Raw genomic sequence first — 24,420 nt, 5'->3', positions numbered from 1 at the left:
TACTAATCAAAAGAAACAAACAGGAAATAACAATACTGACAGGGAATATGTGAATTCACTATTACAGTTCTATAAATCAAAGACACTCCATGAAATTTTTGGAATGATCAGTAGAAAGGATTAACTGTGTATGTAATGTGAAGCACTTACTTAACTTTAAATGGTGTTCACTGGCATTTGATCAAGGTCTAGTTCAAAGTCATTAAGTGTTTTCTGTGAAGTTCTGTTTGAACTTCTGTGAAGTTCTGTTATACATTTGCAGGTCATATGGTCTATCCTAACTACTCAATCTGCCTTTACATGAAAATAGCTATAAACAAATACTTATAGCTGGGCATGGTGGCACATGCCTTTAATCCCAGCACTCAGGAGGCAGAGACAGGCAGATCTTTTTCAGTCCAAGTACATCCTGGTATACAAAGTGAGTTCCAGGACAGTCAAGAGTTACACAGAGAAACCCTGTCTCAATACCCGCCCTCCAAAAAAAAACCTTACTTGCATACAAGTTTCTAGTTGCAGTGATGCTCTAATAATCATGGAGCCAATTACAATAAAGCTCAATTAGAACACACACATATCCAAAAAGGCAAGAAAGCCTTTCCTTCAGATCACTTGCTTTTAAAAGGCAAGAAAGCCTTTCCTTCAGATCACTTGCTTTTAAAAGGCAAGAAAGCCTTTCCTTCAGATCACTTGCTTTTAAAAAGCTTTTTAAATCTCAAGGAAAAAAATAACTGAGAGAAAGGGAGGTTTGACAAGGCGTCATTACTGTGCTTCAATAATAATGAAAAAATTAACCTTAAACTCCTGTAGCTTCTACCACCTTCAGGTGAAATGAGAAAACAAAAACAAAAACAAAAAAAAAAAAACAATACTTCTTAAGTCACCCCATCATTCCAGCAAATCTGCTAGTTATTAAGGGAATTACAGTAGATTTTGAATCTGTACAAATTAAGAAACTAATAAAATAAAATACTGAGGGTTTTAGTTCTAGTCTGAGTACAAGTCATAATAGAAAACCTCTCACTTACAATAAGAAAAAGGGATGGATAAACTACAAAATCAAAATAGTAAAACTCATCTGAGAGCTGAGAATATTTAAAAAAAAAAAAAAAAAAAGTTTAACCAAGCTCAATTCCAGACAGGAATACGCCCTTTCTAAGTAAACAGTAAAATTACTACTTTCAACTCTAAACTCAAGGTGAGCAAAGAGGCAAACAATCAATCCTCAGACTGAAATGAAAGACTAGGATTCAAGAGTTTCAGAAGCAAAGCTACCTAACACAAGCCAAAAAATCTTCCCAATGGCACTTTCGTAGAGTACACAGTCTATGGCCACACCACCCTGAAGCTATTCCATCCTGTCTGACCTTAGGAACTAAGTAGGGTCAGGTCTGGCTAATACTTGGATGGGAACATAAATCACTTTGTACTAATCAAAGAGTGGATGAAGAAGACAAAGTCTCCTGGACTGACAAGTCAAGAACAGTATAAAGCAAAGAGATCTATAGAAACTAGCTCAACTTAAATAGCGAGTTTTGTTACAAAGTATAAACTGCATCTATATAACATAAATTAAAATCAAAATTAACTACAGTTGTAGCCCACCCAGAAGTCAATTCCAGGTCAGGAAAAAAAACACACACACATTTAGGCTAATTTAACCTTTTTAGTTGAATTAACATGCCTTTTTCTAAGAAGCAGCAGTTAGAACTTTAATTCTCATTGCTCTTAGCACCTATAATATTCATATACAGTAAAAATAATGGTACCTAAGGAATCATGAAAGTGTGATGGAGAAGCAAGAGGAAAAAGCAAAACCATTGATGACTCAAATGGAATGATTTTAAAATAAAATCTCATAATATCCATTCTTTTATATAGGGTATACCATCAGAGAGAGAGGGATGATTTAATATGTTTTGACAGAAAAGTGTAAGTTTAAAGTAAAAGAGCCAAAGAGAAACATTCAACCAAAAATATATAATATTTAAGATGAGCCTGTTCTATATAGCGAGTTCCAGAACTACATAAAGAGACCTTGTCTCAACAACAAAAAACAAACAAAAAAAATAAAACAACAACAAAAATAATATCTCAGGTGAAAATTAAAAGGTTACTGAATAAACTTAACACATGCATGCACACAGATTATAAATTCAAAGAGATCAATGGATAATATCCAAAATAAAGCATAGAGAGGGGGGAAAAAAGTGATAAGGATCAGTCAGAACAGTGAGACAATTCCAAACCAACTGAAAGAGGAAAAAATAAAGGAAATGGAGCAGCACAGAAGACTGAAGAACATGCAGAACTTCTCCAAAATTCACCATAAACCCACAGATCCAAAACTCAGAAAAACAAAAGCAAAATAAATAAGTAATCTGTGTTTTTCTGCAGAAAATCAAAGGTAAAAAAGGGGGGGGGGTGCTGAGAAATGCCTCCACAGTAAATAGCACTGGATGTTCTTCTGGAGGACCTGGGTTTGATTCCCAGCACCCACATGGAGGCTCACACCTGTCTGTACCTCCAGTTCTAGAGGCTCCAACACCCTCTTTTGGCCTCTGTAAGCATCAAGAATAAATAGCTGCCAGGCAGACGCCTTTATTCCCAGCACTCAGGAGGCAGAGGCAGGCAGATCTCTGTGAGTTCGAGGCCAGCCTGGTCTACAGAGTGAGTTCCAGGACTGCCAGAACTGTATCACAGAGAAACCCTGTCACAAAAAAAAAAAAAAGAATAGCTGACAGACATACATGTAGGCAAAACACCCATACATATAAAACAACATTTAAAAAATAATAATTTAATGTACCCAGAGAAAAATGACATGTTACATTGAGAGTAACATGAACACTGAGAGTTGCCTTTTCATAAAAATGATGGAAGCTAGAAAGCAAACAGATAACATTTAAATTTCTGAAAGAAACAAACTGCCAACATAGAAATATAAACTCTGAAAAAATATCCTTTACACATGATTAGAATGTTTATTTTCAGACAGACAAAAGCCAAGAGAATGAGTACCAATAGACATAAAACTCATGAAATGTAAAAAAAAAAAAAATGTTATTAATTAACAGTCATTAATAACAGAAGAGTATTATGTCAGACAGAATTCTAAATCTGCACGAAAGAATATCCTAGAAATACTGGAAGCCAGACAGTTACATCTACTCTCATGGCTTCTCTTCACTACTGTAGTGGAGATGACTGACAGTGTCATGAAGCAAGAAAATGAACTGAAGTCATAAAGAGGGGAAAAAACATAAAAATTAGCTCTAGTGTTAGACACATACCATTAATCCCAGCACTCAAGAGGCAGAGAGACAGGTGGATCTCTGTGAGAAACCCAGTCCTGAAAAAAAAAAAAAAAAAAAATTACCTTTAGTCTCAGACTATATGTCTCTATACATAAAGGACCCAAAGTAATACACAAACATTCAAAACTGACAAATGAATCCAAAGTTCAAAGGACACAGGTCAACACACAAAAAGCAAGCATAAAAATATTACATGAGGGCGGTGGTGGCACACGCCTTTAATCCCAGCACTTGGGAGGCAGAACCAGGTGGATCTTTATGAGTTTGAGGCCAGCCTGGTCTACAAAGCGAGATCCAGGAAAGGCACAAAGCAACACAGAGAAACCCTGTCTCAAGAAACAAAACAAAAAAAATTACAAGAAACAATGGAAAGTGAAACTTGGAAAGCAGTATCTACAAAAGATTTTAAAGAGTATTTAGCAATAAAACAAAAAGATACAGAAAACCTCCAAACTGAAAATTATAAAACTTTCTTGAAAGAAATATATCTTGTAGATATACAAGAAATACAGAAAGATTAAGAATCCTTAAAATGCAAATTTTACATGAATCGATCTGTAAATACAATATAATCCCAATCAATACTTCAGCAAAAGATGGGGCCGACAACTAACTGCAATTCCAGTTACTTAGTTGCCTGTGGTGGGAAGTTCAACGCCCATATGGACTACAAAGCAATGCAATCCCCATCAAAATCCCAACACAATTCTTCACAGACCTCAAAAGAACAATCCTGAACTTTATATGGAAAAACAAAAAACCCAGGATACCTAAAACAATGTTATACAATAAAAGAACTTCCAGAGGTATCACCATCCCTGACTTCAAGCTCTACTATAGAGCTGTAATAATAAAAACAGCTTGGTACTGGCATTAAAAAAGATACATTGATCAATGGAATCAAATCAAAGACCCTGACATAAATCCACACACCCACGAACACCTAATTTTTGACAAAGAAGCCAAAATTATACAATGGAAAAAGAAAGCATCTTTAACAAATGGTGCTGACATAAGTGGATGTCAGCATGTAGAAGAACAAAAATAGATCCTTATCTATCGCCCAGCATAAAACTCAAGTCCAAGTGGATCAAAGACCTCAACATAAATCCAGTTACACTGAACCTTATACAAGAGAAAGTGGGAAGGAGCCTTGAACGCATTGGCACAGGAGACTACTTCCTGAATATAACAACAGTAGCACAGACACTGAGATGGACAATTAATAAATGGAACCTCCTGAAACTGAAAAGTGTGGGGCGTTTACCCACCAACCCCACAGCTCCCCAGAGTTTTCTTGAGTGTGAGCAGTAGGAAATATTAGATAGAAGGATTTAGATTGTGGAGATAAACAGATAGAAAATAAAGGATAGCCTCGAGAGGGCCTGGAACCTATTCCAATGAGCCCTGACTGTCTCTGCCCCAGGGTATTTATAGAGACGCCAAGGGGTGGAGCAAAAGACCTTACCCCCAGCACAGCCAAGTGCAGACCATCTCAGACACCTGCACTCAGGCCCATGGTCCTAATCATCCTTTCTATGCGGACCTGCTGGGTAAAGCCACGAGGAACCGGAAAACGGCCTCCCACAGAAAAGCTTCTGTGAGACAAAGAGCATATCAATAAGACAGAATGGCAGCCTACAGAATGGGAAAAGATTTTCACTAACCCCAGATCTGTCAGAGTCCAAAATATATAAAGAACTCAAGAAACTAGACATCAAAATACCAAATAATCCAATTAAAAAACAGGGTACCAATCTATAAACAGAGAATTCTCAACAGAAGAATTTCAAATGGCTGAGAGACATTTAAGGAATTGCTCAACATCCTTAGTCATCAGGGAAATGCAAATCAAAATGACTCTGAGATACCATCCTATACCTGCCAAAATAGCTAAGATCAAAAACACTTTTTTTTTTTTTTTTGACAGATTATATTAGAGAAGTTGTGGAGTAAGGGGAACACTCCTCCACTGCTGGTGGGAGTGCAAACTTGTACAACCACTTTGGAAATCATATGGTGGATTCTTAGAAAATTGGCAATCAATCACCCTCAAGACCCAGCGATACCACTCTTGGCCATATACCCAAAGGATGCTCAAGCATACCACAAGGACACTTGCTCAACTATGTTCACAGCAGCATTATTCATAATAGCCAGTACCTGGAAACAATCTAGATGCCCCTCAACCAAAGAATGGATATACAAAATGTGGTACATTTATACAATTATTACTCAGTGGTTAAAAAAAATCATGAAATTTGCAGGCGAATGGATGGAACTAGAAAAAAAATCATCCTGAGTAAGGTAACCCAGCCCCAGAAAGACAAACACAGTATTATGCACTTATAAGTGGATATTAGATGTAAAGCAAATGATATCCAGGCTATAATCCACAGCCCCAGAGAAGCTAAGTAATAAGGAAGACCCTAAGAAAGACACATGGATTGCCCTGGGAAGGAGAATAAATGAGATCTCCTAGGTAAACTGGGGACAGGGGGTGGGGAGAGTGGGGGAGGTAGAGGGGAGGGGATAGGGAATGGGAACATGAGGGAACAGGACGGCTAAAGTTGGGGGAGGGTCAAAGAGGGAGAGCAATGAAAAAGATACCTTGATAGAGGGAGCCATTATGGAGTTAAGGAGAAACCTGGTGCTAGGGAAACTCCCAGGAATCCACAAGGATGACTTCAGCTAAGACTCCTAGCAATAGTGGAGAGGGTGCCTGAACTGGCCTTCTCCTGTAATCAGATTGGTGACTACCCTAATTATCATCATAGAACCTGCATCCAGTAACTGATGGAAGCAGATACAAAGATCCACAGCCAAACACTGGGCTGAGCTCCGGGAGTCAACTTGAAGAGAGAAAGGAGGAATTTTATGAGCCAAGGAAGTCCACATCATGACAGGGAAACCCCAAGAGACAGCTGACCCAAGTTCATGGGAGCTCACAGACTCTAGACTGACACAGCTAGGGAGCCTGCATGGGACCGACCGAAGCCCTCTGCATGTGGGTAACAGTTGCGTAGCTTGATCGCTTGATCGTTTGTGGCCCCTAGCAGTGGGACCAAGATCTGTCCCTGGCTCATAAGCTGGCTTTTTGGAACCTATTCCCTATGGTGTGATGCCTCACTCAGCCTTGATGCAGGGAGGAGGAGCTTGTTCTTGCCTCAACTTGGTATTCATGCTTTGTTGACTCCCATGGGAGGCCTCACCTTTTCTGAGGAGTGGATTGGGGGGATGGAGTAGAAAGGAGGTGGGGGGAGAGAATAAGATGAGAGGAGGGAGGGGAAACTAGTTGGTATGTAAAATAAATTTTAAAAATTTAATAAGAAAAAAAAAAACAACGTGGGATGCTGGTAGGAATGAAAAGGGCACAAGCACTAGGGAAGAGTGTGTGGCAGCTTCTTAAACACTTGGACCATGTAACCCTGTCATCTCACTTCTTGATATTTACCCAAATGAGCTAAAAACTGCACCCAAACAAACTTTCACAAGAATAACTATAGTAGCCAAAATGTCCTTCAAAAAGTAGTGCAGAAAAAGAAAAAATGGGGGGGGGGGGCGGCGGCGCAAGCGGCACACACCTTTAATCCCAGTACTCAGGAGGTAGAGGTAGGCTGATCTCTGAGTTCAAGGCCAGCCAGAACTGTTACAAAGACAAATCCTGTCTCAAAAAAAAAAAAAGTATTAGTGATACAGGGAATGTGCCAGAATAAAAAGAAACTAGTTATGAAAAGACACACAGAATCTTTAAATATATATTGCTAAGTCAAAGAATCCAATCTGAAATACCTATATACTATATGCTTCTAATTATGTAACATCACTGAAAAGGCAAAACAATGGTGATATGGCAGGAGAATAAATGCTAGAGACTACAGCATCAAGATTACCAGACAAAAGCAGCCAGTGAGCAAAAACTGGAAATCCTTCCCCACCTGAGCTTCATCTAACAGAGTATGTGTAAGGAAAGTCCAGATAGACAAAATAAGAAAGGCAGACCTTATGTAAACATCCCCAAAATGGTCAAGCTCCTTGAGCCTAAGACTTTGTTAGGCTTTTTCCCTCAGCTTATTAACCTACCCCTGTTCTCAGGAGTGCTTTCTCTTTCTTAATAAACTGTTAGTTTTTACAACCCACCACTAAGCGTGCTTTTCCTTTTTATCTCTTTTTTAGATACTGACCCATGGTATAAGCATGCTTTCTCTGAAACTCCGGACTTTCTCACTGCTTTTCTGAGCTCCACACCTAACACAAAAGCTGAATTTCTCTCCACTTCCCTCCTCTCAGCAGATGTTGAGATTTTCAGTTTGCATTCCCTGTTGTTTTTCTACCAAACTAATAAAATGGCCCTTAAGCTTTCTTCTAAGTCCATTTCTGGATTATTTTATTGACAAGACTAAGAACTTACAAAACAGAACTTTGGTTTCCTTGGTTACAGGAAATCAAAATGATTAGTGGTTGCCAAAAGGTCCAGGAAAAATGATAGAATGAAAAGATGGAACAAGGATTTTTACAGAAATAAAATTACTGAGTATGATACCAACAAGGAAATAATATAGGAAACAAAGCCAGTGGGAATAGAACTGGATGAAAGGACAAGAGGGAAAGCTTAATCCATACTTTAATCTGCATTAGGAACATCTAGAGTAATTGTGTTTACATTAACTGGACAGTCTAGGTTTTATAGTGCTTTTTTTGTTGGGTTGGTTGGTTGGGTTTTTTGTTGGCTGGTTGGCTGGTTTAACAAAATAGGATTTCTCTGTGTAGCCCTGGCTGTACTGTACTAGAACTCACTCTGTAGACCAGGCTGGCCTCAAACTCAGAAATTTACCTGCCTCTGCCTCCCTTCCAGAATGCCCATCACTCCCAGTTTTACACTGTATTCTAAATACAGGCTTAAGAATTTGAAGATTATTTTCAAATTGTTTTATAAACCTTTAAGGGTGAACAGCCTTGTTATAAATTATCATCAGAGGTAGATCTTTATCTGTAAATATTTCTGCACCTAACAAACCTTTAAATTGCTCTCAACAGTGACTACCCAAACAAGAAGCAAGTACTTGTTACTAATTCTTAGGTTGCCAATAACTCCATTACTGCAACAACTACAAATAGCATTTCCATTACTCAGCTGACTCCAAAGTCCTTTTTTTTTTTAAATAAACAAACAAAAAGACCCTAGTATCTGACACCTCAGTGGCTATTATAATAGTGCGTGGTAATATAGCACTAGGCAGTAGTCATTATTTCAAATATACAAAAAAAGATTGCCTAAGACATGCTATTATGGCAAAGACAATTGTACCAATTCATTAAAAAACAAAAAACTACCCATTCATGCTTGCCCTTTCCTTAAATTCTTTTCTATTATGGCTTTCTCTAGAGAAAACTTATCATCTATCCTGTTTTACTGTCTGGACTTTGCAACTAATGTTAAGAACTGAAATATGTTTCCATAAAACTTATAAACTGGGGCAACTGATAGAGCGTTTGAGTAACATGAACAAAATCCTGAGTTTGATCCCCAGTAATGCACAAACTGAGATTACATCAAACCCTATCAGAAAAAAAGAAAAAGAAAAAGGAAGGAAGGAAGGAAATAAAAAGCATCTGGGAGGCTAAACAGGACTACCTCAGATTTGAGGTCAACAAACTTATAAGAAAAAGTACAACTACATTTTACATTTGAACACTGGACTCAAAAAAATTAAGGTTTCAGGCTGGACAGATGGTTTAGCAGTTAAAAGTGCTTGCTACTCTTGCAGAGAACCCTAATTCAGTTCCCAGTACCTAAGTCAGGTGCCTCACAACTGCCTGTAACTGCAGCTCCAGAGAATCCGATGTACTCTTTTGACCTCCCTGGTTACCTGCACACATAAGCACATATCCACCCTTGCTGTCCTAGAATTTATTATGTAGAGCAGGCTGGTCTCGAACCCAAAGATCCACCTGCTTCTGTTCTGCCTCTTGAATGCTGAGATTAAAGGGCTTTGCCACCACACCTGGCCAAATAGTAATAAAATTTGTATAAAATTCAATAAACCAAAAGGTAACCTATAATTTAACAGATATAAATGAATACTGTTTTTATACAATTAGACAAAATGTGCGGGGTGGCGCACACCTTTAATCCCAGCACTCGGGACACAGAGGCAGGTGGATCTCTGTGAGTTCGAGGCTAGCCTGATCTACAAAGCGAGTTCCAGGAAAGGTGCAAAGTTACACAGAGAAACAGTCTCAAAAAACCAAAAAAGAAAGAAAGAAAGAGAGAGGGAGGGAGGGAGGGAGGGAGGGAGGGAGGGAGGGAGGAAGGAAGGAAGGAAGGAAGGAAGGAAGGAAGGAAGGAAGGAAGGAAGGAAGGAAGGAAAGGAGGAAAGAAAGAAAGAGAAAATAATATTTTGAGGATACAGCTATTTCTAACTGGATCCGAAAATGTGACTTAGAGGGCTAGAGAGATGCTCCCTGGATAAAGTACTTGTTGAATAAGCATGACTACATGAGTTCAGATCCCCAGAACCAAAACAAAAGCTGGTGGGGGAAACATGCATCTGTAACAACAGCTATGGTGGAGGGCACAAAGAATGCTGGTGGTGGCGCCAGAAAATCACAGTCAAGGTCATTTTCAACTACACAGCTAGCCTGAGCTCTGGTGGGGGGGGGGGTAGAAACAAATACACTTGTTAACTGAAGAATTAATATCTAAAACACATATATAGGATCGCTAACAATCAATAAGATAAAGACAGAACCCTTAGTAGAAAAAAAATTAAGTAAACAACTTGAACAGGTACTTTACAAGAAATTCAAATAATGAAGTACATGCCTATACCTCAGCAATAAAGAAGCTGAGGCCAGAGGATCTAGAGTTCTAAGCCAATCTAGGCTTCAGAACCAGTCTAAGATCAGCCTGAACTACACAAGACTATAAATTTTTAAAAAAAAAAAAAAAAAGACAAGCAGAAAGAAAGAAAGAAAAAATACAAGGTAGAAATAATGCCCAGTTTCAATAATAATCATGGAAATGAAAGATTAAATCATGAGATACTATCAGTTGGCAAAAACTGAAGAGTCTACCAATATCTAGTGTTGAGGTGGATACAGACCAAAGGAAATTCTTATACTCTGTCAGTAAAAGTAAAAACTAAAATTCCTCTATCATAATTTGTCCATTCATTCATTCTTTGTCTGTCATCATCTAAGTTTTAATTTGTTCATTCTTTGTGACCTATCTACTCTTGTGACCAAGCAATTCTGCTCACAGGCATTTCTGAAAAATTATCTATCTGCAAACAAATGTGCTATTATTAGATATGAGCATACTCACCATTCTACCATTTGTCTCATATGAGCAAGAAATTGAAATCAACTCAAATGTTCATCAAAACTAGAATGGATAATTGGCATATAATCTAATGAATCAATTTACCACAATGAAATCTAATAAATTACGACTAACTACAACAATCTAGAATTAATTTTGCAATTATTATGCTAAACCCAATTCTTAATCACATAAAATATACACAGAGTTATTTAACTCCTATGTTTAAAAATAAGAAGCCTTGCCGGGCGGTGGTGGCGCACGCCTTTAATCCCAGCACTCGGGAGGCAGAGGCAGGCGGATCTTTGTGAGTTCGAGGCCAGCCTGGGCTACCAAGTGAGTTCCAGGAAAGGCGCAAACAGAGAAACCCTGACTCGAAAAACCAAAAAAAAAAAAAATAAGAAGCCCTACAGTATCTAAGGCTATCTACTGGCATTTAAAATCTGTAAGGTTTGGGTCAAGGATTTATCTCCAGCAGTAGCTGAGCACTAGACCAGCAAGCAAGCATAGGGTTCTAAGTTCATTCCTTCTAACGGGAGGGGTGGGGGTGGAACAAATCAAGATTATACTCATAAATTCAGGAGAAAGATTACTTCTACAAAGAGACATATATTGACAAAGTAAGATAGGAAAGGGGTATTTCTGGTTTGCTGATCTAGACAATGACACATAAATACATCAAAAATGTTTAAACCATGTTTTATACATTCTCAAACATTCACATACATGTGAATGGGAAAAAGTAATTACATATGACTACTAGGATAATTTGTGAGTGGTCATATACCTGTGTATATGTGCAGGTTTGTACAGTACATGCATGTGGACATCAAAAGTCAGTATTAGAAATTCTCCCTTGGGTCTACCCATCCTGGAAAAAAAAAAAAATGCACATATGAACTCACAGAGACTGTGGCAACACACAAAAAACCCGAATTGGTTTAAGTCAGAAGAGGGTCCCAGTACTGAGAGGGGAAAGTAGCTCCCACCCCTAATGAAGAATTGTAACCACTGGCAAAGGGAAAATCAGTAATGTCACTGTGTGTATCAACCAACACTCCAGGACAAACCTTATGTCCAGGAGTAGTTAGTTGACCAACATAAAATGAACTCAATGATGTTTCTGTGGACCTTCTGCTTTGTTATGCTTTTTATTTGTTTTTGTTTGCTTGTTTGTTTTTGTCTTGTTGGTCTTTTATTCATTTCTTTTTATTTTCATTTTTGAGGTGTGTTTCCTGCTCTGAGTTTTTTGTTTGTTTGTTTGTTTGTTTCTGAAAGAGAAGAAAGAACATAATAAATTGGGTAGGTAGGGAGTTGGGAAGGATCTGGGAGGAGTTGAGGAAGGAGGAAAAATATGATTAAAATATATTATATGGCAGGCATAGTGGCACACGCCTTTAATCCCAGCACTGGGAAAGCAGAGCCAGATCTCTGTGAGCTGGAACCCAGCCTGGTCTACACAGTTCCAGCACAGCCAGAGCTACATAGTGAAACCTTATCTCAGAAAAAAAAAAAAAGAAAGAAAAGAAAATATATTATATGAAGAAAACTGTAATATAAAAACAGATTTCTTACTGTCCTTGGGCTTGTCAATTAGGCTAAGCTGCTAGGCCAGAACACAAGGGTTTGCCTGTCTCAACCTCCCTGGTGCTAGAATTTTAAGTGCACACCACCATAGCTATTTTTTTAATGAGTTCTGAAAATCAAACTCAGGTTGTTTGCATGGGTAGTACTTTATTAACAGCTACTTCCCCAGCACCCCCACCTCACTACAGTTTAATAAGGAAATATAACTAAGTCTGATACTTAGTGTAGAATTTTGGGTTTGTTTGAACTCAGAGATCCACCTGCCTCTGGAAGGCTGGGATTAAAGGTGTGTACCACCAATGCCCAGCTTAGCACACAACTTTTTAAAAAACAACAGTTACAAATTTCTGATACTCTCCATAATGCTGATCAGTAGAGTGAAAGACAAATGAGGTCTGAAGGGTTCGGTTCCCTAATTTCCATCGGCTAGTCCATAACAGTAAGTTCTGAATTACTTGTATCCTAAGTTTCCCTTCCCTCTCCCTTTACTGTATGTTTCTGATCTCTCCTTGTACAGTGTGCATCTCAGAGGTCTTACTATACTCTAAGCAGGCATGCACTTAATGCTTCAACTCTATATGTAATCTAAGAGGTTTAAGACAGAAGGGAGGCATTAAAATTAAGGACAAACGAATGAGAAAAATCAAAAGGAAAGAATTTACAAAAAATATCCCAAATATCAGGTTGTTAGTTCCAATGCTTCAATTAGCCACACAGCATAAGGAGAAAAGTAGGCCAATTATCCATTAGCTTTTCAAACCCTAGTACCATTAAACAACTCATATTCACACTCTAATATTTAGAGACAAGAAGGTATTACTGGGTACGTACCACATCTATTACTTTTGAAATTCTATCAATAAGAAAAAAACAATAAATTACCTCTTACTATAAAGCTCTCTAGAATTCAATTCTTCCTCAATTACTTGAGTAAAGATAGAATTCAGAGCTTTGTAATATTATGAAAACAATCCACCACTGAGCCACGCTATTTTTTTTCCCCTCTGTGTAGCCCTGGCTGTCCTAAAATTCAATGGGTAAATCAAGCTGGCCTTGAACTCAGAAATCCACCTGCCTCTGCCTCGAGTGGTGGGATCAAAAGTGTGTGCTACTACCGCCCAGAAAAACTTTACTTTGGTTTTTTTAAAGATTTATTTATTTATTATATATACAGCATTCTGTCTGCATGTATGCCTGCAGGCCAGAAGAGGGCACCAGATCTCATTACAGATGGCTGCGAGCCACCATCTGGATGCTGGGAATTGAACTCAGGTCCTCTGGAAGAGCAGTCAGTGCTCTTAACCTCTGAGTCATCTCTCCAACCCAAAACTTTACTTTGTTAATTATATTTATTTAATGTGTAATACATAGTTATAGAGTTGGCTGCTAAAAACAAACAAGAATGAATGGGGCTGGTGAGATGGCTCAGAGACAAAGGCATTTGCCAATGGGTCTAATAACCTGAATTAGGCCCCATATTTATATGGTGAAAGGAGAAAACTGACTCCAAGAAATTATCCATATAAGTTCATCGTAGCATGTACATACATACATGCACACATATATACTATAAATGCAAAAAACTGAAATAAAATCTGTAAAGAATAAACAATGGCTGGAGAGATGGCTCAGAAGTTAAGAGCAGTTGCTGCTCTTCCAAGGAACCCAACTTTAGTCCCCAGCAGCCACATCAGGAAGCTCAGAACCACCTGTTACTACAGCTCCAAAGAACTCAACACCTTCAGGTTTCCACAGGCACCTGCACAAACATGGAATTCATTCACACCAACACATACAAACACATACATACACACACACACACACACACACACACACACACACACACACACACACTAAAAAAAAAATAGTCTTTCTTTTAAAAACAGGTACATCTGAACTCTAGAAGAGGGCACCAGATCTCATTATAGACTGTTGTGAGGCACCAAGTGGTTGTTGGGAATGGAACTCAAGACCTCTGGAAGGGCAACCAATGTGCTCTTAACCTCTGAGTCATCTCTCCAGCCCCAAGCATTTTATTTTGAAACTACAAAGAATCAACAATTATTAAACCACTAAAGAACAGAGTACTAGTATATTGTGGAAATATAACTCCCACAAGTTAAGTCTACTTGATTATAGGAGTAAAAAGAGTAGGTTTAAAATGCAAAGTTATAGCCAATACCACCTTAAACCCTGTCAAACTTGGATCACTAATAGTGGGACATCTAATACCATGCACTGAATGGAGATTCAGGCTTGTCCAATCACTTAACACTGCAACATCAATCATGTTGTCATCTGCAAAGTTCATGCTTGAGACCTTATCAATATTGTCAAAAGAATTTCAAAATGCATTAAGTTTGCAATTTTCGGTTGAATTGAAGTTATAGCTCTCCTCATACAGACGGCCCACAGCCTGAATAATACATACATATCATACATGATATATACCAATTCCTATGAAAGATTTTTGCCCCAAAAATTAGCATAAATTCATCAAGCTTTAAGAACACAGCCTCGAATTCAAAACTAGAGACCAGAAAAGAACAAATTAAAGAAGAGCCAAAGAAGCAATTAGATAACTTGGGGGGGGCGAGCCATTCCTCAAAATAATCTGCTCTTTTCAATGCAATTTCAGTATCTGGGGAGGACATTTCAGTATCTTGTGAGAAACTGTTCTCAAGTAAAAGGGATAAATGAAATGTAAAAGAAAAAATTGAATTCTAATTTGAAATTTTTATAGAGACTGAAAATTAAAATTTTTACTGGAGCCGGGCGTTGGTGGCGCACGCCTTTAATCCCAGCACTCGGGAGGCAGAGCCAGGCGGATCTCTGTGAGTTCGAGGCCAGCCTGGGCTACCAAGTGAGCTCCAGGAAAGGCACAAAGCTACACAGAGAAACCCTGTCTCGAAAAACCAAAAAAAAAAAAAAAAAAAAAAAAAAAAAAAAAAATTTTTACTGGAAGGTCAGTAAGATGGCTCAGTGAGTCAAGGTATTTGCCACTTTAGTAACTTTAGTTCAATCACCAGAACCCACAGTAGAAGAAAATCAACCCCTGTGGATGTCCTCTGATCTCCACACACACACACACCATAAGAGCACAAACACAATAAATTAACTTCTGGAGAATTATTATTGTTCTAAGGTTCTAAAGTCTGGGCAACAGTAAACTGGTAATGTAAAGAATCTCCATCTCCATCTCCATCTCCTCCTCCTCCTCCTCCTCCTCCTCCTCCTCCTCCTTCTCCTCCTCCTCCTCCTCCTCCTCTTCCTCCTCCTCTTCCTCCTCCTCCTTCTTTTGGTTTTTAAGACAGGGTTTCACTGTGTAGCTTTGGCCATCCTGGAACTCTGTACACCAGGCTGGCCTTGAACTCACAGAGATCTGCCTGCCTCTGCCTCCCAAGTGGCACCAAGCGATTATCTATTTTTTAAGAAATATTTTCTGGGCCAGTAAAATGTCTCAGCAGGTAAAGGTACCTGCTACCAAGCAAGGCTACCTCAGTTCCATCCCTAGGACCGACATGGTAAAGGAGAAAATCAACTCCCACAACCTCCACACCTACACATATACACTCACAAAATAAGTTTTTTAAAATATTTTCCAAAGTATTTTGAAGCAAACTTGTCATGGTATCTGTCATTTACCCTTAAGAAGTTGAGCAAAACATGCAGACAGACAGACATAGAACAACCCAGTAAATCACAGCACGGAAGGCACATAGTTCTAACTTTGAATACAGACTGCAGATATGTTCAACCTTTTTATTCTCCCCTTTCCATTTTAACTTTTCAATGTGAGTAGTTTTTATAACTGGGCAGAAGAACTAGAAGGAAATCAAGTTTCAAACACTATTCAGGAAAAAAAAAGAATGGAAAATCACTAATGAAGATGTCTACAATCTCCTGAAGAACTTTCTCTTACATTAAAAGAGAGAGAGGGAGGAATAGAAAGATTACTCAGGCCACTATCAGGTGATCGATAAGAGTAAGCAGATTTCAAACAAATACTTAACACACTACAAACAGCAATAGTACTAAAACCTGTCAATGATTTAAGGAATGTCTGTCACTGCCAAACAGAACACATCCTATCTCACTCAGAAAACATTCCAATACCCATTAATCCCATATACTGAGATAATAAGAAAGCCCTTTCTCTTCCCATTCCCCCTTTTAGAAAGAATCTCACTTCATATGCTTGGCTGGCCTGGAACCCACTGTGTAGACCAGGCTGACCTCAAACTTGAGCAATCTTTCCGTCAAGTGCTAGGATTAGAGATGTGTAGCACCATGTCCGGCAACACATTTCTTTAAAATATTTTGAACTGTAAAATATGACAGTTGAAAGATAGATTGCAAATTACCTTAATATTTACTTTTGTTAACACACACACACACACACACACACACACACACACACACGTAACAAAAAAGCCACTGTGATTAGCTGCTTATCCTAATGAAATTCTTAAACATAACAAGAGACAGATATATTGAAGAAAGCTTTTACATATTCAATTCTAGCCAGAGTCTGTGACATTCACCTGTAATCCCAACTGCTATGACACAGGTTTGTAAACAGCCTTGGCAACAACATAACAAGATCCCACCACCAGCCTGCAGTGGCCTAGACCTTTAATCCCAGCACTCAAGAGGCAGAGACAAGTGGACCTCTTCAGAGTTCAGACCAGCCTGATCTACAGAGTGAGTTCTAGGACAGCCAGGGATACAGAGACACACCCCTGGGGGTGGGGGATTTCCATATTCTTGGCCCAGCAGTGGTAGTAGTCCACGACTCTAATCCTAGCACTTAGGAGGCAGAGACAGGTGGACCTCTGAGTTCCAGTTCTAGGACAGGCAGGTGTCTACACAAAAAAACCCTGCCCCCCAAAAAAAGTCCATACTCTTTCTACAATTTCTATTTTTCTATTTCTACAATTTCTATTAATTAGACAACATGGATTTAAGATCAACAAGACAGAAAAGCCTAACTAAGAGGAAAGTATGTTTAAAAGAATACCTACATATTCAAAGAACTATATATACCTTATGCTTTAAGAAAAATAACAATTATTGCTAGTAGTAAAAAAGAAGCAGTTTTTTTCAAATTTAGCTGTCTAAGATACACCACAACTAGTCCTTTCCTCACTCTGAGGAAAATTATACTCCAGTTGCCTCTTGGATGACCCCACTACCAGAATACACAACTTAATTCACATTAAAACTCAAATGCCAAACACAATTCTGAAAGTACTTTGCATGTTTACTACCTATTCTAAGCTGTTCACCATCAAAATTAATAGGTCACTTTCACCAAATATACTTCAATTTATCTAATCTTTTATACCATTCTAACCAACAAATCCTTCCAAATATTAACCCTCCGGACTACAATTTTAGTATAGTGTGCTTTTAGTTTCTCTGTTGCATAAAAATAGACCAACTGTGTTTTTATAATATAAGTTATATTTGTTCTCTCTACAAAATCAAATTCCTACCTACCATGCATATTTAAAGATACACTCAAAAGCTGGGTGTGGTGGAAAACACCTGTAATCCCAGCAGAAGCAGGAGGATCTGAATCCAAGGCCAGCCTGGTCTACAAATCCAATTTCATGAAAGCCAGAGCTACACAAAGAAAGAAACTCAGTCTCAAAAAAAAAAAAAAAAAACCCAAAACATATAAACAAAACAGAGAAACCTATATGTTAAGAGTTATCCCATTTCAAATAAAATCCTCTAAGCACTGGATTAGGATTAGAATTAGGAAGGCATAAGGTAGCTTGGGGAGTTCTAGCAATACTGTTTTGAGATACCAAGTACTGGTTATATAAATATATACACTTGATGAGAACTGACTGAGCTTTTATTATCTACGTACTTTTTTGTAAGCAGATGGTGGCCAATTTACAACAGTTGAACTTTCTCAGGGTACAAAAGCAGTACTGTCACTAACCTATGGCATTACCAGGTTTAGTTGTGTTAAATATATTTTTAATTTACAATGGTTTTATCAGAATGTTATAATTTCGTCAGAAGTTTACAGTATTTAAATGCAAGCCTATAATTCTAACACTAGACAGACAAAACCAGAATTGTGATTTCGAGGCTAGCTTGCACTACACATTTAAACCTTGTCTCTAAATAAGTAAATAAATAAATGAAAATAGGCTGGCAAAATGGGCTCCTTTGCTGCCAAACCTGATAACCTGAGTTCTAACCCCCAGGAACCTACATGGTAGAAGAAAAGAACTGACTCCTTCAAGTTGTCCTCTGACCTACACAAGGCCCATGTGCACCCACAGGCATGCATACACGCAATAAATAAATAAAATCTCCACTCTAGATGCCTATGTTACTATATAGCACTTATACTATCCCCTTTACCAAAGAAAGTAAGACCTAGAAAGGAAAACAGACAAATAATTAGGTGACTTCCACAGAGAGCCGTCACAGACAAATCACATTCACTTTAATCCAGGTGTTAAAGAAAGCTTCCTGGAAAAGATATACTCAAACTGAATCCTGAAGGTCAGATAGGAACTAGCCAAGCAAGGAAAGGGTTGAAAGGAAACAGAACATGAAGACAAGGAAACTAAATTCAGTAAAAATGCATTAAAGAATTGAAAGGAGACAGTAAAGGAAGAAAAGCTCAGGCCGCTGAGGTAGAAGAATGGGTCCATGTTCAAGGCTAGCCTGGGGTATAATGTAGGACCATCTCAAAAACAAACAATCCCAGCACTCAGGAGGCAGAGGCAGGCAGATCTCTGTGACTTCAAGGCCACCCTGGTATACACAGCAAATTACAGGACAACCAGAGCTACACAATAAGACACTGTCTCAGACAAAGAAACAAAGCTAGAGAAGACATGAGGTATGACTTGCCATGCTACAGCTTAAACTTTATCCTGAAAGCAACAAGAAAGCCCTGAGGATCTTTCAACTGGAAAGGGCAATTAAATGTTCATTTGTATCATGTCAATGACATTGCATTCCAAGCTTACAATCCCATTTGTAGAAACTAGCCTGCATACCACTCCATACTTTTAACCTCGATTCTGCCCCCACACACATATATACACATATCACACAACCAATATGGATGGCCAGGAATGGTCACTCAGTGCTAGCTAGCAATCACTTGGAAGAGGAAAAAGGAAAAAAAGTAATCAAAAGAACTGAACCAAAGAAATTGTTTCATGAGCATTCAAATCAGAAAGTCCTAGAATGCAAAGTAGCTAGTTAGCTCAAGATCTGAAGATTAAAAGACAGTAGCCACTAGGAGGTGGTGTCACAGACCTTTAATCCCATTACTTGGGAGGCAAAGACAGGTGGATCTCTGTGAGTTCAAAGCCAGCCTGGTCTACAGATGGGAGTTCCAGAAAGCCAGAGTTACACACAGAGAAACTCTATCTTGAAGAACCAAAAATAAAATAAGACAGCAGCCAGGAAGCAAGGTATTGGCATGGTAATGACATGGTAGTTACAAAGGCAGAAATGAGGAATAAATGGCAACTCTAAGACAAAAGAGGAAAAGATGGAGAGAGAGAGATTAATAAGCAAAAACAAATAATAAAGCAGCAACTAAACTAAGGTAAAACCTACATCCCGGGTGTGGCTCAGTGGAAGAGTGATTCCCTGGCATGCACAAGGCCCTGGGTTCTATTCACAGCACTGACATAAATTAAAGTGAAACCTGTCTTCTCCTGTTTCCAACTTAATAGGTTCCTTTCCTTCTTGAAGTCACCTTGTTTCATTTTTCCTAGGCTCTTGTCTACATGTCCATGTTTGTTTTCCAAAAGCACTCCTTAACTACTTAAGGTAACCTGAGTCTCTTCCTTGCAACTAAATGAGCCTAAGAGTATTTCAGAACACCGATTTTGGCAGCAGTGCAAAGAATGTACAAGAAAGTATGGTGAAACAAACAGCAGAAGACAGAAAGCAAGAAGACCATTTGGAAAGCATCACAGAAGCCTAAAAGGCATTTGAGAATAGAGGAGAAAAGGAACAAGAAAGATGTGAAATATCATGATAAAGAAGATGCAAGACATAATGACAAACTGGATTTTGGCAGTATGACTGAGTAGAGTAAAAGATGATTTTCATGGGTTCCTGAAAACTTCATGAGAACAGAGGGGGGCCATTAATCAAGATAAGAAATCAAGATAAATTAAGTAGCAGTTTCTGTCTGCTCTGTTCCTGGGGAAGAGAGGCAGAGAAGGTTCTGTTTTATTTTTGGAGTACTTATGAAATGTGAGACCATGTGGAGGTCTATTACCAAGTGATTTACAGAGGTGTAAAGCAAAGACAAGAGTTCTAGACAGCCTCTGCTGATGTAGGAATCAATACATTAAATTGATGCACTTTTGTTGGTTGGGGAGTATGTTTTGTTGTTTTGAGGTTTGTTTGTTTGTTCTTTTTTGAGACGGAGTCTTTCTACTTCACCTGGCTGGCCCTGAATTACTGGCAATTCTGCTTCAGCCTCCCAAGTAATGGAACTACAGGTACCATGCTTGACTCAAGTTGATATATTTTTAAAAATATTTGAAAAGTCTGTTTTACTTAAAACTGTTAATATTCTTTAAAAAAAATTAATCATTCAAATGAAAAAATCTTAATATTCTTGGCCAACTTATTCTCAAACTTCCTGTACCTCTTTGAAACTATTAAAGATTGAAAGGTTGAAGTGGTTAAGAGCACTTGCTACTCTTCCATAGGATGCAGGTTCAAACCCCAGCACCGACGTCAGGCAGCTTACAACTACCTATAACTCCAGTCAGGGGAGTTGATGCCTTCTTCTGGCCCCCACTGACACTGGCAGACACATACACACACAATTAAAATTAAAACAAGTAAATAAAGATTGAATAAATATCTACTTAATTCCAAATGATGAGAAAAGATGGGGCTTATATTACTAATTTCTACTTTAGTTATATTGCTTTTAAAACATATAAGTTTAGCTGAGCATAATGGTGCACATTAGCAGTTCCAGCTACCTAATTAAGTAACTGAGGCAAGGAGATCAACCGAGCCCACGAGTTCAAGACACATCAACAGCCATGTACAATGCAGCAAAAGCACCATCAAATTAAAAAACAAAACAAAAACAATGAATTTATACCATCTCCTCATAAACTGTATACTACTAAATTAACTGAAGAGAAAAACTGTTTAAAAGTTATACATTAGCCCTTGCGTGGTAGCACCTCTTATCTGAAGGCTTCATATGCTCAAGAGTTTGAGACCAGCCTAGACTATATAGAGAATTTTAGGATACAAACAAAAATGCTATCTCACAAAAATAATAACTGGACTGGAGACACAGCTCAATTGATAAAGTGTCTGCCTAGTATACACAAAGTCCTGGTTCAGTCTCCAACACTGCATTAAAGAGATATGGTAGCACATTTATGCAATCCCAGCATTCCAGAGGTAGAGTTAAGAGTTCAAGGCCAGCCTGGGCTTACATGAGTTTTATGGTCAGCCTGAGGGGCACAAGACCTATTACAAAAAGTATTTATAATGGGGCTGGAAAGATGGCTGAGAGGATAAGAGTTCACCCTATTCTTGTAGAGGACCCTAGTAAGGTTCCCAGCACCTATGTCCAGTTGCTCTAATTGCCTCTAACTCCAGCTTCAGGGGGTCTGACACACTCTTCTGGCTCCACACACTTACATGCACATAAGCACACAGAGACATTCTCTAAGAAATAAAAATAAATCCTTAAAATAGTAATAGTAGTAGTAAAAATAACACATTAGGTTGTAATTTTCACTACTAAAACTTTTGAAAAGAACGTAATCTAGGTATTCATGTGCTTTAAATATTGTTTCTGCCTGAAATCTTTTCCCTTATCTATATACCTCTGCCTCCAAAATTGACTACTAACACAAAACCAGATGTTATGAATTTTGGTCACAAATTCAGCTACCTAATAGCCATTTATTTAACATATCACAACTGAACCTATCCCTCTTTCATGAAATAAAAATATTCAACATGTAGCCCCACCCCACCACCACCACCCCACCCCCGCCATATAAGGGAAAAAGATTAGCAAGATATCTAGAATTCTGTCCTCTCTGCATCCTCTTCCCTCAAATCACCAATACCCAAATTCAGAACCATTATCACCTTGCTGACAGATTCCTGGCTTTAGCTTTATTCTACTCTTAGTCTGTTCTAAAGTGACTTTTAAAAAATGGAAATCTGAGCCGGGCGGTGGTGGCGCACGCCTTTAATCCCAGCACTCGGGAGGCAGAGGCAGGTGGATCTTTGTGAGTTCGAGGCCAGCCTGGTCTACAGAGCGAGATCCAGGAAAGGCGCAAAGCTACACAGAGAAACCCTGTCTCGAAAAATCAAAAAAAAAAAAAAAAAATGGAAATCTGAACATTTTGGTCCCTCACTTCAAATCTTTCAATAATTTATCTGATAAATATAATTACCATGAAAACCAGTGACACAGTTGTAGCTCAGAGTCAATGAGAACATTACTTTAGGTACACTTCTCTGTATAGGTTCAATACAAAAATAAACCATCAGATTTTTTTTCAAATCATGAAAATCAATTATACATAACAGCTGATACATTTAAAATAAAGCATTCAAGAATTTTTGAAAAAGGACTGAAAATAAATCCAAGTCTATCAAAATGGAATACTATCCAGCCAGTAAATGAGGCTCCTCCATGCATACTACTGCTGAATGATCTCCAGGACTTAGCAGCATTATATGAAAAGGGAACCACTTGTGTGTAATTTGTGTATCAAAAGACTGTAAGCAGATGTAAGCTTGTAAATGCTGGAAATATCACCCCATACCAGTTACAGAAGCTGAAAAATAGAAAGTGAGTGGCTGGAAACTAGAGAAATCGAAACTTTTTTAAAGCTATATTATTCTTCTGAACCTTTTGACTTTTAAACTGTGTCTCATTAGTACCTACAATGTCAATTGATTTCTCCCCCTATATTACACACAGGCGCGCGCGCACACACACACACACACACACACACACACACGATGAAAAAATAAAACTTTAAGTACTAACTACAAATTATCTTATTATCCCTCACCCTTACATCAACATTAAAATTACATACTTAACACTTAATTTAACATTACATTTCCTTCTTGACATCTCAGGAGTACAACTTCATTTTATTCAATATTCCACTACTGAGAAGGCTATTAGTAATGACTTCAACACTGAATGACATTTATACTTGCTCCTTGGAGAAGACAGCAGCACCGGTTGGTAAAAATTACTAAAACGACATTAGTCTTCAGGGATTAAGAACAGCTATGAATCCTGTTTTCCTAACAAGTTCAAGAACAGTACATCCAAAACTCCTCTAGCTAAAACCTATGTATCTGTATAAATCTACAAAGAGGTGAGATAAATACTATATGGAGACTTGCTTATCATCCTTGGTGTAATGCAACTTAATCCTTAACAGAAGCCCCTAAAGCGTCAGACTTGTGCTGGTTCTTTCGTTCTACTAAAGAGACATGATGAGGGGCAAGCTGCTCGACCTTGTAATGGCACACATACCCTTCCTCTCTGGGCTTCCACACTCTTCTCTCTCTTTCCCTTTCAGCAGCCAGCCCAAAAGACATGGATCTCAGTCTGACCCTTTAAAATCCAACGGAGTGAATACACTGGACTAAGTAAATAACCTCTTCAAGTTTTCCTGGAAATCTCTTTTCAACCAAAGAAAGGATCGGGATTGGGTAGAAAACAGGCAACAAGGTTTGCTTAAGGAGTGGTCTTCTAGAGAAGGTACACCACCAGGGCATGAGGGAGATCCAGGACTATCCAGGACTGGTGATTTGAAGAGCTGCCCCAAGACCTACTAAGTAAGAGCATCACGACATTGGGGCTATCTGAAAGCTTGTATGGGTGAGAGAAAAAGCTGGCCAACTCTGCTGGAAGTAGGCTGCGGGAGGGTCCCTGGGAAGGCTGGAGGAGCGATGATTCGTAGGAGAACCAAAGATCGGGGACGTTGCAATGGGTTAGGAAGCACTAGCGGCCGTGGCTCCGGGACTGGGATCCGTTCAGACGTAACGGAGTCTAGAGGCTACAGTCAGAGTCCTAAGAGAGTCTAAAGGGGCAGGAGGGGGGGGGGGGGGGCAGTGACAAGAATCACCGCGGCCGCTGGTGAACGGAACGGTGTCTGGTCAATGAAAGGT

General features: G+C 38.6%; 1 protein-coding gene across 29 annotated transcripts in view; it reads right to left on the bottom strand.

Moving 5' to 3' along the window:
• Myo9a (myosin IXA) overlaps positions 1–24,420 on the bottom strand; it is a 245,921-nt gene that overhangs the window by 194,087 nt on the left and 27,414 nt on the right. For 16 of the 29 annotated variants that reach the window (XM_076575367.1, XM_076575372.1, XM_076575375.1 and 13 more), the window contains one exon: positions 3,294–3,352. The exons of 11 other annotated variants lie outside the window; for them this stretch is intronic. The gene's annotated coding sequence lies outside the window, so the exon portion shown is untranslated. Of the gene's footprint in view, positions 1–3,293; positions 3,353–11,428; positions 15,043–24,420 lie in introns of those variants that run through there. 2 more of the 29 variants (XM_076575368.1, XM_076575383.1) reach the window with 1 other exon arrangement.

The sequence above is a fragment of the Peromyscus maniculatus genome, chromosome 7, assembly GCF_049852395.1.
Source record: "Peromyscus maniculatus bairdii isolate BWxNUB_F1_BW_parent chromosome 7, HU_Pman_BW_mat_3.1, whole genome shotgun sequence".
In the NCBI taxonomy this organism is placed as follows: Eukaryota; Metazoa; Chordata; class Mammalia; order Rodentia; family Cricetidae; genus Peromyscus; species Peromyscus maniculatus.
The sequence above is the reverse complement of the archived record's forward strand: the minus strand, read 5'-3'. Positions and strand labels throughout refer to the sequence as shown.